The following is a 13,090-nucleotide window of genomic DNA, read 5'->3' as shown; positions in this document are numbered from 1 at the left end:
TTCAGAATCCTGTCAGGATGCTTTCAAAATCCTGTCAGGATGCTTTCAGAATGCTGCCAGGATGCTTTCAGAATCCTGTCAGGATGCTTTCAGAATCCTGTCAGGATGCTTTCAGAATCCTGTCAGGATGCTTTCAGAATCCTGTCAGGATGCCTTCAGAATCCTGTCAGGATGCTTTCAGAATCCTGTCAGGATGCTTTCAGAATCCTGTCACGATGCCTTCAGAATCCTGTCAGGATGCTTTCAGAATCCTGTCAGGATGCTTTCAGAATCCTGTCAGGATGCTTTCAGAATCCTGTCAGGATGCTTTCAGAATCCTGTCAGGATGCTTTCAGAATACTGTCAGGATGCTTTCAGAATCCTGCCAGGATGCTTTCAAAATCCTGTCAGGATGCTTTCAGAATCCTGTCAGGATGCTTTCAGAATCCTGATAGGATGCTTCATAATGTTGTCAGGATGCTTTCAGAATGCTGCCAGGATGCTTTCAAAATGCTGTCAGGATGCTTTCATAATCTTGTCAGGATGCTTTCAGAATCCTGTCAGGATGCTTTCAGAATGCTGCCAGGATGCTATCAAAATGCTGTCAGGATGCTTTAAGAATCCTGATTGGATGCTTCAGAATCCTGTCAGGATGCTTTCAGAATCCTGTCAGGATGCTTTCAGAATACTGTCAGGATGCTTTCAGAATCCTGTCAGGATGCTTTAAGAATCCTGATTGGATGCTTCAGAATCCTGTCAGGATGCTTTCAGAATCCTGTCAGGATGCTTTCAGAATGCTGCCAGGATGCTATCAAAATGCTGTCAGGATGCTTTAAGAATCCTGATTGGATGCTTCAGAATCCTGTCAGGATGCTTTCAGAATCCTGTCAGGATGCTTTCAGAATACTGTCAGGATGCTTTCAGAATCCTGTCAGGATGCTTTAAGAATCCTGATTGGATGCTTCAGAATCCTGTCAGGATGCTTTCAGAATCCTGTCACGATGCCTTCAGAATCCTGTCAGGATGCTTTCAGAATCCTGTCAGGATGCTTTCAGAATACTGTCAGGATGCTTTCAGAATCCTGTCAGGATGCTTTAAGAATCCTGATTGGATGCTTCAGAATCCTGTCAGGATGCTTTCAGAATCCTGTCAGGATGCTTTCAGAATCCTGTCAGGATGCTTTCAGAATCCTGTCACGATGCCTTCAGAATCCTGTCAGGATGCTTTCAGAATCCTGTCACGATGCCTTCAGAATCCTGTCAGGATGCTTTCAGAATCCTGTCACGATGCCTTCAGAATCCTGTCAGGATGCTTTCAGAATCCTGTCACGATGCCTTCAGAATCCTGTCAGGATGCTTTCAGAATCCTGTCAGGATGCTTTCAGAATCCTGTCAGGATGCTTTCAGAATCCTGTCAGGATGCTTTCAGAATCCTGTCAGGATGCTTTCAGAATCCTGTCAGGATGCTTTCAGAATCCTGTCAGGATGCTTTCAGAATCCTGTCAGGATGCTTTCAGAATCCTGTCAGGATGCTTTCAGAATCCTGTCAGGATGCTTTCAGAATCCTGTCAGGATGCTTTCAGAATCCTGTCAGGATGCTTTCAGAATCCTGTCAGGATGCTTTCAGAATCCTGTCAGGATGCTTTCAGAATCCTGTCAGGTTGCTTTCAGAATCCTGTCAGGATGCTTTCAGAATCCTGTCAGGATGCTTTCAAAATCCTGTCAGGATGCTTTCAGAATGCTGCCAGGATGCTTTCAGAATCCTGTCAGGATGCTTTCAGAATCCTGTCAGGATGCTTTCAGAATCCTGTCAGGATGCTTTCAGAATCCTGTCAGGATGCCTTCAGAATCCTGTCAGGATGCTTTCAGAATCCTGTCAGGATGCTTTCAGAATCCTGTCAGGATGCTTTCAGAATCCTGTCACGATGCCTTCAGAATCCTGTCAGGATGCTTTCAGAATCCTGTCAGGATGCTTTCAGAATCCTGTCAGGATGCTTTCAGAATCCTGTCAGGATGCTTTCAGAATCCTGTCAGGATGCTTTCAGAATACTGTCAGGATGCTTTCAGAATCCTGCCAGGATGCTTTCAAAATCCTGTCAGGATGCTTTCAGAATCCTGTCAGGATGCTTTCAGAATCCTGATAGGATGCTTCATAATGTTGTCAGGATGCTTTCAGAATGCTGCCAGGATGCTTTCAAAATGCTGTCAGGATGCTTTCATAATCTTGTCAGGATGCTTTCAGAATCCTGTCAGGATGCTTTCAGAATGCTGCCAGGATGCTATCAAAATGCTGTCAGGATGCTTTCAGAATCTTGTTAGGATGCTTTCAGAATCCTGTCATTATGCTTTCAGAATCCTGTCAGGATGCTTTCAGAATCCTGTCAGGATGCTTTCAGAATCCTGTCAGGATGCTTTCAGAATCCTGTCAGGATGCTTTCAGAATCCTGTCAGGATGCTTTCAGAATCCTGTCAGGATGCTTTCAGAATCCTGTCAGGATGCTTTCAAAATCCTGTCACGATGCTTTCAAAATCCTGTCAGAATGCTTTCAGAATCCTGTCAGGATGCTTCAGAATCCTGTCAGGATGCTTCAGAATCCTGACAGGATGCTTTCAGAATCCTGACAGAATGCTTTCAGAATCCTGACAAGATGCTTGCCGAATCCTGACAGAATGCTTTCAGAGTCCTGTCAGGATGCTTTCAGAATCCTGATAGGATGCTTCAGAATACTGTCAGGATGCTTTCAGAATCCTGTCAGGATGCTTTCAGAATCCTGTCAGGATGCTTTCAAAATCCTGTCAGGATGCTTTCAGAATCCTGTCAGGATGCTTTCAGAATCCTGATAGGATGCTTCAGAATACTGTCAGGATGCTTTCAGAATCCTGTCAGGATGCTTTCAGAATCCTGTCAGGATGCTTTCAGAATCCTGTCAGGATGCTTTCAGAATCCTGTCAGGATGCTTTCAAAATCCTGTCACGATGCTTTCAAAATCCTGTCAGAATGCTTTCAGAATCCTGTCAGGATGCTTCAGAATCCTGTCAGGATGCTTCAGAATCCTGACAGGATGCTTTCAGAATCCTGACAGAATGCTTTCAGAATCCTGACAAGATGCTTGCCGAATCCTGACAGAATGCTTTCAGAGTCCTGTCAGGATGCTTTCAGAATCCTGATAGGATGCTTCAGAATACTGTCAGGATGCTTTCAGAATCCTGTCAGGATGCTTTCAGAATCCTGTCAGGATGCTTTCAAAATCCTGTCAGGATGCTTTCAGAATCCTGTCAGGATGCTTTCAGAATCCTGATAGGATGCTTCAGAATACTGTCAGGATGCTTTCAGAATCCTGTCAGGATGCTTTCAGAATCCTGTCAGGATGCTTTCAAAATCCTGTCAGGATGCTTTCAGAATCCTGTCAGGATGCTTTCAGAATCCTGACAGAATGCTTGCTTATGCTTACTGTCAGGATGCTTTCAAAATGCTGTCAGGATGCTTTCAGAATCTTGTTAGGATGCTTTCAGAATCCTGCCAGGATGCTTTCAGAATCCTGTCAGGATGCTTTCAGAATCCTGTCAGGATGCTTTCAGAATCCTGACAGAATGCTTTCAGAATCCTGACAATATGCTTGCCGAATCCTGACAGAATGCTTTCAGAATCCTGTCAGGATGCTTTCAGAATCCTGCCAGGATGCTTCAGAATCCTGTCAGGATGCTTCAGAATCCTGACAGGATGCTTTCAGAATCCTGACAGAATGCTTTCAGAATCCTGACAAGATGCTTGACGAATCCTGACAGAATGCTTTCAGAGTCCTGTCAGGATGCTTTCAGAATCCTGATAGGATGCTTCAGAATACTGTCAGGATGCTTTCAGAATCCTGATAGGATGCTTCAGAATCCTGTCAGGATGCTTTCAAAATCCTGTCAGGATGCTTTCAGAATCCTGTCAGGATGCTTTCAGAATCCTGACAGAATGCTTTCAGAATCCTGACAATATGCTTGCCGAATCCTGACAGAATGCTTTCAGAATCCTGCCAGGATGCTTTCAAAATCCTGTCACGATGCTTTCAAAATCCTGTCAAAATGCTTTCAGAATCCTGTCAGGATGCTTCAGAATCCTGTCAGGATGCTTCAGAATCCTGACAGGATGCTTTCAGAATCCTGACAGAATGCTTTCAGAATCCTGACAAGATGCTTGCCGAATCCTGACAGAATGCTTTCAGAGTCCTGTCAGGATGCTTTCAGAATCCTGATAGGATGCTTCAGAATACTGTCAGGATGCTTTCAGAATCCTGTCAGGATGCTTTCATAATCCTGTCAGGATGCTTTCAAAATCCTGTCAGGATGCTTTCAGAATCCTGTCAGGATGCTTTCAGAATCCTGACAGAATGCTTTCAGAATCCTGACAGAATGCTTGCTTATGCTTACTGCCACGATGCTTTCAAAATGCTGTCAGGATGCTTTCAGAATCTTGTTAGGATGCTTTCAGAATCCTGCCAGGATGCTTTCAGAATCCTGTCAGGATGCTTTCAGAATCCTGTCAGGATGCTTTCAGAATCCTGACAGAATGCTTTCAGAATCCTGACAATATGCTTGCCGAATCCTGACAGAATGCTTTCAGAATCCTGTCAGGATGCTTTCAGAATCCTGCCAGGATGCTTTCAGAATCCTGTCAGGATGCTTTCAGAATCCTGTCAAAATGCAGGCAGAATCTTGTCAGGATGCTTGCAGATTCAGGTTAAGATGCTTCAGAATACTGTCAGGATGCTGGCGGAATCCTGTCAGAATGCTTTCAGAATCCTTGCAGGATGCTTTCAGAAACCTGTTAGATTGTTTTCCGAATACGTTCAGCGTGCTTTAAGAAACCTGTCAGGATGCTTTCAAAATACTTGCAGGATGCTCTCAGACTCATGTCAGGATGCTTTCAGAATGCTGTCAGAATGCTGTCAGAAACCTGCCAGGATGCTTTTAGAATCCTGTTAGATTGCTTTCCGAATACTGTCAGGATGCTTCCGGAATCCTTTCAGAATCCTGTCTGGATGCTTCTAGAATCCTTTCAGAATGCTTCCAAAATCCTTTCAGGATGCTTTTAGAATCCTTTCTGGATGCTTCCAGAATCCTTGCAGAATGCAGGATGCCTTCAGAATCCTTGCAGGATGCTTCCGGAATCCTTTCAGAATCCTTTCTGGATGCTTCCAGAATCCTTTCAAAATACTTCCAGAATCCTTCTAGGATGCTTTCAGTGTCCTTTCAGGATGCTTCCAGAAACCTTTCAGTAACATTGCACAATCGTTTCAGAATGTTTCCAGAAACCTTTCAGGTTGATTTTCCAGCAATCCTTCGAAAAATTCTTCTAGATTGACTTGAAGAAAATCTTTAGGATATACATTCAGGTATCTTTTGTAGGTGACCTCGAAGTGTTACCGTTGGGAAACTACCAGCATTTCCTGTAGAGATTTTCCGGCGAAATCATGAGAGGATTTCCTAAAAGAATCTTTGGATGCATTCCTAAAGCAATCTCAGCAGTAAATTTGATCAGAAATCATAAAAAAACATACAAGGACAAAATTCTAAAGGTATTTGACAAATATCCTTGAAGGTATTTTTTGAGTATTTTATGGCACAAAAACTTATGTGGATTGAAGTCCAGAGGAGATGAGATATTTCTCAAGATAGAATTACAAAATTTGTTCCGTGAAATCTTGGAGAAATCCTTGAATAAAAACTTGGAGAAATCTAGGAATTCTTGCACTAGCTACTCCAGAGATTTATCCGGACGATATTCTAAATATATAATACATAAACTCTTCTATAAATTGATAAGTTTATTCGAAAGATTCTGTAGATTCTGATTTTTCACAGCTCTCTCAAAAAGTTTTCTTTGAAGAAATTGATAATCATAGATTTAACCAAGGATTCAAACAGAGATAATTCAAGCAATTCCTTTCAGGGTTGCTCGACTTAATCTTCCAGTAATCAGATTGCAGATTTTTTTCCAGGATTTCCTACAGTCATTTTTCCAAAAGTGCTTCCAATTTTCCCTCAAAGATTTCTTTCGAAGATATTCCAATAGATTCACCATGAAAAAAGAATTTATTCAAAGACTCCATCCCGAACTCCACCTTTTCTGCGGAAAATCCTATCTTTCGTGCAGCAATTGTATTAGATTTTATTTCATATTTTTGAAATTCTTCTAGAATTTCTTGCTAAATATTATCCAGAGATACATTTTCTGGGGTTCATGAATTCTCTCAAGGTTCCGTATAGGATTACAGTAATATAAGTATCGAGAGTCGGTATTATTGCAATACCGACTTCTCAGCTGTTGGGTTCACGATGAATCATTTTTAGTGAAATGATTTAAGTATGTAGCAATTCCTGAGAATCTTGGATTTACTCTGAACAAAAATTTGAAGCGGATAACAATTAGATTTGTCTCAAGTATTCCTGCAATTTTTCCCAATTTATTTCTCTTGAGAAGTTCCCTCAGAGATTTCTTCCAAAGTTACTCTAGGAGATAGACCAAGAACCAGAAATTTTGATATTTTGTCATAAATTCTTCTAGTTATTTTTACAGAAATAGAGGATCAGGTATCAGGTATCAGAAGGCCGGCTCCAAAGGCACGTTCCCCACCAGTTGGGAGATTTGTGCCATCGCCATATTTGAGCCTATTTCATCATCTACCCGATGGGAGAGGAAAGGGAAGGGAAAGATGGGAGGAAATAGGAGTGGGGTCCCTTGAAGAGGGAAGATCGCATAAGCGAAATGAGAGCATGTAGCTCCATACCACAATGGGTTCGAACAGCGCCCTAAAAAGGGCCCTGCAAAACGCATGAGCGTAAAGAGAGCCTATAGCTCATTACCACAGCGGGTTAAGAATAACAGAATGTCCTGAAGATTCAGGCTTCTGTATTCAGTTTCACTTAATAAGTGTTTACCAAGTAATTGGAATCGCATTTGCGCAAAAACTGGACAGTTACATATCAGGTGATACGAAGTTCCATAATCGGAGTCACAACTATCACACACAAATGAGTCAGCACGCTGAATATTTGCCATGTGATAGTTGAGTCGGCAGTGGCCTGTCAACGCTCTGACCAAGAGACTGCAATTCTGCTTTGACAGATTTGTTAAATACTTCGCCACCTTTGGAGATGGCTCAGTAATATACAATTTTGTTTGACGACACGACTCCAAACTATTCCAATATTGCTTGTGCTGAGTTGCCGCCCAAGAGTTTATCTGAAGCTTCACCCAGCACTTCGAAATTGGAATAGCCGGCTCAGGGCCAATGAAGTCATGCGATGCTCCATCGCGAGCTAGCTCATCAGCCAATTCATTTCCAGCGATGGAAGAATGGCCAGGTACCCATACAAGGTTTACAGAGTTGACTGAATTCAGTTCCTCAATTTGAGTTCGACATGCGATAACAAGCTTCGACCTTGAGTTGGCCGAAGCGAGAGCTTTTATAGCAGCCTGACTATCTGAACAGAAGTATATGACTTTACCCATTACGCGCTGTTGAAGTGCTGATTGCACTCCACACATAAGAGCAAATATTTCCGCCTGAGAAACGGTGCAGTTTCTACCAAGTGAGTAAAACTGATTCAGCCTTAGCTCACGAGAATATACTCCTGCACCAGCTCTACCTTCAAGAAGGGAGCCATCAGTGTAACATACTATATTGTTTGATATACTTCTTTCCAAATAGCCAGACGTCCACTCTTCCCGTGAAGGGAATTGTGTGGTAAATGTCCTGTAAGGAAAGTTACAAGCAATTGTGAGATCACTTGGAGCAAGGACAATTTTGTCCCAATTCACCAAAAGTGGAAACAACGAAGTGTGTGTAGATCTACGATTCACTGGATTTTTCTCCAGTAGATCCAGTACCCATAAACGGTAAGAGCAAGAAAGTGCTTCTTGTTTAAGATATATGTGTAGTGGCGCAACGTCGAAAAGGGCCTCGAGCGCTGCTGTGGGAGTTGTAGAGAACGCACCAGACATCGCCATCAAGCACATCCTTTGGAGATGGCCCAATTTTGATTGGATTGTTCTCACTTCGCCCTTTTGCCACCACACAAGACATCCATATGCCAATATTGGTCGAACAACTGTTGTGTAAATCCATTTGATATATTTGGGTTTGAGGCCCCAAGTTTTACCAAAGGTTCGCCGGCATTGACCGAAGGCCATACAAGCTTTTTTGACTCTGAAATCAATGTGAGCTGTCCATAAAAGTTTGGAATCTAGAATGACTCCGACATACTTTACTTGATCAGTCACATTAATCTCAGTGCCAAAAAGACGTAAAGGTCGAATTCCATCGCGGTTTCGTCTTTCCGTAAAAAGAACAATAGATGTTTTATTCGGGTTAACCGAAAGGCCATATTGGCGACACCAACTCTCGACTACCTGAAGAGCACTTTGCATCAGATCGAATAGGGTGCTTATGCACATACCAACTATCAGAGCTAGATAGTCGTCGGCAAATCCATATGTTGGAAAACCGCTATTATTGAGTTGCCTCATTAGCGTATCTGCTACGAGATTCCACAAAAGTGGTGACAAGACTCCCCCTTGGGGGCATCCGCAAACACTCAATTTTCGAATCGCTGCTTGACGCAATGTCGAGAAGAGATGTCGGTTTTTGAGCATTTGATGAATCCAATTGGTAATCATTGTAGGTCGCCCATGGTTTCGTGCGGCTTCCAATATGGCATTGAAAGACACGTTATCAAAGGCACCCTCAATATCCAAGAAAACACCCAAGCACGATTGCTTCTGAGCAATTTACTCTGAACAAAAATTTGAAGCGGATAACAATTAGATTTGTCTCAAGTATTCCTGCAATTTTTCCCAATTTATTTCTCTTGAGAAGTTCCCTCAGAGATTTCTTCCAAAGTTACTCTAGGAGATAGACCAAGAACCAGAAATTTTGATATTTTGTCATAAATTCTTCTAGTTATTTTTACAGAAATAGAGGAACTTCTCTATAGTTCATGAGTTCTCCTTAGCGTTCGTGCTGGAGTTCCTCAGCTGGGATTCACCTAAGCTAAGAAAAATGTTAATCCTGGGCTGGAAATTGAAAGTTACTATATTTGAGGGGCTCAAACACAAAGCGGTGTAAGGCTTTTTTGGTCGTTTTGAGTTGAGTTGAGGAAACTCTACTATTTCCAAGCGTTCCAAGGATATTTTCAGGTTACTTTTCCACTCAACTAAAAAAAAACATAATTCTTGGAAGACTGGTTTATTTTTTTACTCCGATACAATTTGTATAAAATGAAAAAAATAAAATAAAATTAATTTAAATTTAATGCTGAAAAAAAGAGTAGATTATCACAAAACTAGTTTTTTCGTGACTGACACCCCTTTGCTACTAACCCATCATTTGCCAGTCTTTACCACAAGATTAAGAAAGCTTTACGTCAGGCTGGTATCGACTGAGTGCCTTAAAAATAGTAAATTGAAGATCACTTGCCAAAAAGAAACCTAAAGAGACCAAACAGGAACCAGAAAACAAAATTAAATCTTATTCGAACCAGGAGATAAGAGTTTGCCTCTTCAGATCATCAGAGCAGAATTACTAAAAGCATTTTAGGATACCTCAAGAGTTCAACCTGGATATTGGAACAGTAATGGAATTTCTCTAAAAAAATATTTCAGAAATCATCTCAATTCCTCAATTCCAGTCATAACTCCTCCAAGATTTTATGCCAAGAAGTGCCAAGGAAATTCTTCTGAAAAATAAATCTGTGAAGTAATCAAAAAAATCCTAAAAACCTCAATTTACGCAGTCTTTTTTTACGCAAACTCAATTTACGTTACTTTTTTTACGAAGTGCGTAATTTGTTCTTGGAAGACCTTAACTTGCACACATTCTAGACTTATTAAGAATCAAATATATCAATAATTTGTTAATGATACTAAAAGAGCTGTTGTGACGGCCGAGAGAAATGATGAACACAACAGCTAATCGACGAATTCTATTTATTTCACCACTTTAATTACATTAATCTGTTTTACAACCGCGACGGCGGACATGATTTTACGCGTGTTTTCGCTAACGGTTTCCTTTTTCTTCTGGCTACACACTGAAGCGCAACTACTCAATATCGGGGGTATTTGGGTCAAAAGTAAAGAGCAAGGTAGTTCTAATAATGGTAGGTGTAACATCTCTCCCCCTTGTAAAAAGTAAGTTCTTAGAGTTTGCTGCAAAAAAAAAATCACAAATTCAACCTTGTGGGAGCCTTCACTACCCTGGTAGAACGTCTCAAGGTTTGTGTAGCTTCTTGGGTCGGAACTGGTGTAGCCCCGGCAGATGGAGGACCTCCCTCTGGTTCTGGAACAGGATCAGGTGGCGCTAGTCGTCGACCAGCTTGAATTTCCGGAGCACAGACCGGAGCACTTGATGTAGCTGATGATCCATTGTCAGGTCGTTCAGGAGTCGCTACTCCAACCGATGGAGCAACTCCCGGACTGTGGTGATCCCGATTCTCTATTCTAGCATTGTTCGATGCAGTATCCGGAAGACAAGCGCCCACACCAACGATATGGTCAATGTGACGCTCCCAGCACCGCCCGTCATCCAAGCGGACAGCGTAACGAAGTTTCCCAACCTTCTCAGCAATCCTGCCGAACTTCCACTTGTCGGCAGATAAAAAGTCCCGGTCACGTACACGATCACCGTCTTTGAATTCTCGCACTGTATAATTCTTCGCATCAACGACTTCGTTCTTCGGCAACATCAGGTCGATTCTCGATCTTAACTGCCGGCCAAACATCATCATCGCAGGTGATTGACCGGTGGCAGGATGTATCATCTTTCGGTAGGTCAGCAATATGTTGCAGAGCTCGACGTTCAACTGGGCCTTCGTACACTTCAGCGACTTCAGTTTCTGCTTCATAGTCTGTACATACCGCTCAGCTTGCCCGTTCGTTGCTGGATGGTAGGGCGCACCCATCTTATGTACGATGCCGTTCATCCGCAAGAACTGTTGAAATTGCTCGGACGTAAACTGAACACCGTGATTGCTGACGAGCACTGACGGTATTCCAAATGTGCTGAAAATCTCACGACACATCCGAATTGTACTGTCAGCAGTGATGGAACTACACACTCTAATCTCCGGCCATTTCGTAAATGCATCTACCAAAATGAAAAAGTATGTGTCCATGAATGGCCCCGCAAAGTCCACATGGACCCTTTGGAACGGCGCAGTAGGGGTTTCCCAGCAATGTAACGACATCTTCGCCGGTTCACGTCTGACCGACTGGCACTCGACACAATTGGCGATCATCTTTTCAATAGCGTTGTCCATTCCGTTCCACCAGCAATAACCTCTTGCCAGTGACTTGGTCCTAGTTGCTCCGAAGTGCGTTGAGTGCAGCTCTTCGAGGACTCGCTTCCGTAGGGGTGCAGGCACATACACCCGGATTCCGCGCAGCAGGCAACCTTTTTGCATCGCAAACTCGCTCTGGTCAATTCCAAATCGGTCCTTGCCTTCGACGAGTACACCGTACTTGATGCCTTGGATCAATTTCTTAACCGTTGAATCTTCCGCAGTTGCCTGGGCCAACTCCGCAGCAGTAAGGGGAAGTGTCTCGATTTGGTGCATTTCCACTAAGTCCGACTCATCAATGACGTTGTCGGGATCCGCTAACTTCAGTGGAATTCGGGATAAAGCGTCGGCGTTAGCATGACTTGCCGACTTACGAAATCGAATTTCGTAATCGAAGGACTGCAGGTAGGTTGCGTAGTGTTGCATCCTAAGAGCAGACATAACAGGCAATCCCTTATGTTCCCCGAAAATTTTGGTCACTGCTTGATTGTCTGTAACCAAAACGAATCTCCGGCCGTACAAGAATTGAAAGAATTTCTTGACGCCGAAAATTATCGCATACGCCTCTTTGTCCACGTGTAGGTACGCCTGCTGGGTTCGATTCAGCATTTGGGAGGCGAATTGGAAAGGACGCTCCGAGCCATCCGGGTAGATGTGACTCAGAACGGCTCCCACCCCGTAAGGCGAAGCATCGGTAGCCAGCACCAAAGGCAATTGGGTCCTAAAATGTTTAATGAAATCTTGTTTTTATTTAATGACACGAAAGAGCATGTTACTGCAACTATTTTAGCAATTTTTCCCGCTCAAATAACGGCTACATCATATTTAAACTTTAATTTAAAAATTGGGTCTATAAATGAACCTTGACATTTGTGATCATGTTTGACGTTCGCTTAATCGACAAAAACACCACAGGGCATTTAGTTTTAACACTGGGGTTGTTCCTATCTGACATGTTGGAAGGGACACGGAAAGCAAAATACACCCAAAATTTGAGTTTAAGCTAAGGAGTGTGACAAAATCTAAAAAAAAATGTTTTTTGAACTTAAACAAAAGAAAAACATAAAAAAATTGAGTAAGCATGTGTTTTTAGCCTAAACTTAATCGTTTGGCATTAAAATTTGGACAGGCCTTTAGGACCCTATTCCGGGGAATAGTGTACGAGACAGGTTTCAGCTTGCATTTGCTCCTTCACCGCTTGAAAAGACTTCTCACATTGCGTGCTCCATTCAAACGACACCTCGTTCTTCAGCAGATTGTTGAGAGGATAAAGAACGGTGCTTAGGTCCCGGAAGAACCTACCGTAGTAGTTGATAAGACCTACGAAGGAGCGCACTTCGTCCTTGTTTTTCGGCCTCCACATCTCTTGGATGGCCTCCATCTTTTTCTGGATTTTATGGATCCCCTCTTCATCGATGAGGTATCCGCAGTACTCTATCTTCTCCGCAAAAAAATCGCACTTGTCCCGGTTAACCCGGATACCGTTCTCGTCCAGCCGGCTAAGCACTTCCTCCAATCGGCGCAAGTGGGTCTCGTCATCGGGTCCTGTCACCTTAATGTCGTCCAAAAACACACTGACACCCTCAATTCCCTGCAGCAATGACTCCATTTGTCTCTGCCAGATGGCAGACGCAGATGCCACCCCGTACATGAGGCGGTTCGGCCGGTACAGGCCACGATGAGTGCTGAGGGTAAGAATTTCGCGGTCTTCTGGAGCGACTTCCATTTGCAAATACGCTTGCACCAGGTTAATTTTGCTAAACTTCTTCCCACCTGCAAGCGAG

At 42.9% G+C, this 13,090-nt stretch overlaps 1 protein-coding gene across 3 annotated transcripts in view; it reads right to left on the bottom strand.

Moving 5' to 3' along the window:
• The window catches only part of LOC5566703 (lysophospholipid acyltransferase 5), a 29,920-nt gene that overhangs the window by 2,465 nt on the left and 14,365 nt on the right, over positions 1–13,090 (bottom strand). The gene's annotated exons all lie outside the window — the stretch shown is intronic.

The sequence above is a fragment of the Aedes aegypti genome, chromosome 3 (genome assembly GCF_002204515.2).
Source record: "Aedes aegypti strain LVP_AGWG chromosome 3, AaegL5.0 Primary Assembly, whole genome shotgun sequence".
Taxonomy (NCBI): domain Eukaryota; kingdom Metazoa; phylum Arthropoda; class Insecta; order Diptera; family Culicidae; genus Aedes; species Aedes aegypti.
The sequence above is the reverse complement of the archived record's forward strand: the minus strand, read 5'-3'. Positions and strand labels throughout refer to the sequence as shown.